Genomic DNA, 4,462 nt, shown 5'->3' with positions numbered 1-4,462 from the left:
CGACAACTAAAACGTTCAATATATGTCAGTCAATAATATTGTTCTTTGTTTCATTTATGACCATAATTTATTCTTATTCTATTGTTTACACTCCCTTTTTGTTCTCCTTTTTTGTCTTATTTATAACTTTTTTTAATCTCTTAATTTATAACTTTTTTTAATCTCTTAATTTTACTCGTAGGTTTATATTCTTGATTTTTGGTAAGTATCATAGGTTTATTTTCTTAATCACTCATTTTCTTTTCCCCATAATTTATTTTTAACAGGTTAATGAGTTTATATAACGGTATAGGACTCAAGGAATTGGAAAAAGCTCCAAAGACAACGGGCACGTTTTTCCCCATAATTTATGTTAAGTCATATTATTGATCACTTATTATGGATGATTTGATATATATATATATATATTATTGAGTGTTCAAGCATTATTATTATTATTTGTGATACAGGTTCAAGAATTCTATTCCTCTACTAGTATTCTCGTTTCGTTTGAGATGAATTTCATTTTGAAAAAGGAATAATATTTTTATGTGTAACTTTGAATGCTATTTGTAAGTTGTACTTAAGCTCGATCTCCCGGAAAATAAAAGAATAATGAAGTGTTGAAGAAGATGAGAGAATGTATGGTATAGCATGCGATGCGATGCTGCAGATGGTGGGAATCATTTACGATATGTACCTCTCTCCCGAACATGCTTTTCAGCCAAATCACAGAGTCCCTTTCATCATTTCCCCTCTGCCCAAGCTAGCTAGAAAGACAAAAACATAACAGTTATGCCCACACCAGGAGGAAGACAAATATAGGGACCCTTTTACTTAACAAATTTTCTCGCTAACTCCTAAAACATCAATCAACAACTTATATAATCCGTTATTCTCTCCTTTCTCTCTTCTTCACAAAAGTTACTAAGTCACTTCACTTTACGTGACTAGTTGTAATTATTTCAAATAATTATTCTATTATTTTTTTTATTGATTTCAACTATGGTATTTTAATGTATACTTTGTTTGATTTAGGAATTTGATATTTTGGTTTGTTTAGCAGAAAAGTATTTGAAACAAGTTAATTACTTGATTTAATTTATGAATATTTTTAGTAAAACAAAAAGAATTTTAGAGTTAAAGGTAGAATGAAAATTGATAAAAAAAATCAATTTTAAAAAAATAAACTTATTGTTATTATGGTAAATATTAACCATTGTCCTTATCATATTCGTTAAAAAAATTTTAAAAAATATTTTTATTGAGATGCAAAAAATTATGATATATATAATTTTTTTACACTCTCTTATGATGTTCATAATAAATATTTTTTCTTTTTATTCTCTTAACTAATGTCATAATGATATTGGTTAAAAAGATCTTATTATTATTATTATTATTATTATTATTATTATTATTATTATTATTATTATTATTATTCAGAAATCATACTAAATCTACATTAGGTTATTACAAGTTCCGGGTACAAGTATGACAGCAACACGATGGATATAGAATCATAAATAGCATTAAGAGTCTGATTCTCAACGTAAAGGATAGTATGGATGGTTACAGATATAATAGACCAAGATGCGCTCTTTCCAGGAAATAGGCGAGAACATGGGTGGGGCACTTTGGGACAAAATTCCAATAGAGAAATTCCTATTCGATGTAGATGTAGATCACAAATATTTTTCGCAATAGATCCAAGAAAATTAATAATATCCGAAAGTATTTTTACATTAATTTGGAAATACTAAAGGGAGAAATGCTAAAACTTTCTTTTTGAAACACTCTTTTTATTGGATGAAATTTATATAAATTCTACTAAATACACATGTTTCATTTCCAAACTAGTAAGACTCACATGGATTTTTCAACTAATAAGAGAAAATATTGGAAAAAGAGTTACAGAAATATTATAACTCATCAGAATTTCTTTCAAAATTCCTCCTGTTTGGAAAGTCCAGAATCTCATATAGGAGGTAGAAATGGGTGGATAATTCCAGAAGAGGGGCAGTTTTTTGGTACAAAAATTGGGAAGATTTTTTCTTTTCTTATGAAAGAGTTTTTGTCAAAGTATCCATGAAGCCACTTTTTTTTTTTTTTTTTTTGTTTACGGAGATCACAAGTATATATCCTTCACGGAGGCAACGCACGCTAGGTATAACTTTATTCATGAAGGCATCCACTTTCATATCACTGTACAATTTCCCTAGCAAAAGAATTGTGTTTCAAGCGCAATACATTTTACGTATTTAGATTTTAACTTTGACAAAAGCACTGATCATCTGCTGCTACATAGGGAAAATACATCATGAAACATGATTTTCTAAACCAAACCGTCATACGTGCTTAATCATGTGTTCTTGAGAGCGAGCACAAGATGTTGGAGAGAATCATGGGCAAGAAAGAAAAGGAATGAGGGAGAAATCATGGATGATTTTTTTTTTCTTTCTGAATTAAGGAAAATTAACAAATTTGGATCTTGGAGAGCAGAAGATATTCTTTTGGGGCTAAGGGAGTTAGTGAGACAGTTATAGAATAGTTGTGAATGGCAGAATCTCTTTGTGGCTGAAACAAAAAGAAAGAAGCATTAATAATGAAGATAGGACCATCTAACCAGAGGCAGCCTTTGTTCCTCAGCTGGTCCTTCTCTGCAAAAGGAAGGCGAGTTCCTTTCAAAGTTTGTTTTCATGCAACTTGCTGATTTGCCTTTAATTAATGCGAATGATGATTTGTATAGTGCGCTACCATTCTCCCTCATAGTTTGAAACCCCCTCACTCTCGTTTTCTCTCTGAAAAGCACGTAAATTAATATGTGAGACAACATATAAATTTACTTTTTAAAAATTATTTGTAACTTTGAAACATAGCAATATTGCACTTTCTCTTGCATTAACTTGTATGTTATCTTATTTAACTTCTGAATCGAATGATACCCAACCGAAAAATTATGTTATCCAAGCACATTTCAAATAGTTGCATTTTAATTTAATAAGTAGTTTGAGTTTAAAATCATGAATATATAATCACGTTAAATATTTGAAAAATGAATTTTGTTATTTATAGTAGTGTTTGATTTAGATAAATTTGTCAATTGTTATACCAACAAAAAAAACTTATATATACTATAATAACTTCAGATTATTTTTTGAATAGCATTACCCCATGTGTGGTTGACACAATGGAGGTGAAGGAGGGGTATACCACCTGCAAACCCAAGATTAGTGTGTCTTTGGAATAGTCATAAATACACAAACACGTTAAAATATATAAATGCTACTCTGATCATCTGTAGCTTTAATTTGCGTCTGTCCTATCTGTGTTTGGATGTGCGTCCTAGGATCTTGACTCTTGTCTTCTTGAAGTAACTATCAGTTGGTTATCCATATTGGATGTGATGTTGGTAAAATGTATCTGTTTTATTTCCAAATCAAGCACACATCATATTAACATAGAATTGGAATGTGGTTCGAATTACATGTGATGCTGAGACACTTTGAATGCATAAACTTAGTGTTTAAAATCTGAATTAGACATTCCAAAGTTAATTTACAGTTTATTATTTTAATTAACTTTTATATTATAGATTAGAATATTTAATTTTAAGAAGGAAACTCTCACCTTTATAATTCTCTCCCTCATCAGATTTTCAACATAATCTCTCTTCTTCTTTTGAAAAATACATTTGAAACATATTTTGTAATTGGAACTATATTTGACAAGACATTTATATTATTTTTGAATTTTTTTAAACTGAAAAGTTTGTTTGATTATATTTATTAATATATTTTAGTTCATTTTTTTACTTTTTTTAATAGTTTAAAAACTTATTTGATTATTTAATAAACAAGTTTTTTTAGTAATTTCTAACAGTTTTTAAAATGTTAGTATTTTTTAAAATATTAACTTTTACTTTTTATTTTTTTATATTTTCTTTCATTTTTATTTAATTTTTTAATTTTTTTTAAAATAAATCATAATTTTATTATTTTTCTGTCATTTTTTATTTTTTAATTCATTCAACCATTAATTTTACTTAACACTTATAATTTTATACTTTTCAGCATGATTTTCAATTTATTTTTAATATTTTATTACGCAACCTTCTTATATTTCCTTTTTGGCATTTTTAGTAATTCTTCTTTTGGTTGAAAAGAAAGAAAACAAAAATCAGAGAAAAAACGAATTTAAAATTAAAGAGAAAAGGAAAGAAGAAAAAAAACTGCTTCTACAATTATTTTCTCTATCTTTTTTCCTGAGTAGGTTGATAGGTAGAAAAAGGCTACTAATATACTCTTTTAAAGATTCTCTTTTATTGATTAAATTAAAACTTATTAAAATATTAAATTGTGAGTCTAAGTGTTTATTGTCATATTTAATGATTTTCTCCGTTTTCATTCCATTTTAACTAACTAGATGAGAGTGTTTTCATATTTAATTATATTATTGTTTTTCTTTTATAAATAGTATGCGG

Source organism: Glycine max, chromosome 4 (genome assembly GCF_000004515.6).
Source record: "Glycine max cultivar Williams 82 chromosome 4, Glycine_max_v4.0, whole genome shotgun sequence".
In the NCBI taxonomy this organism is placed as follows: domain Eukaryota; kingdom Viridiplantae; phylum Streptophyta; class Magnoliopsida; order Fabales; family Fabaceae; genus Glycine; species Glycine max.
The sequence above is the reverse complement of the archived record's forward strand: the minus strand, read 5'-3'. Positions refer to the sequence as shown.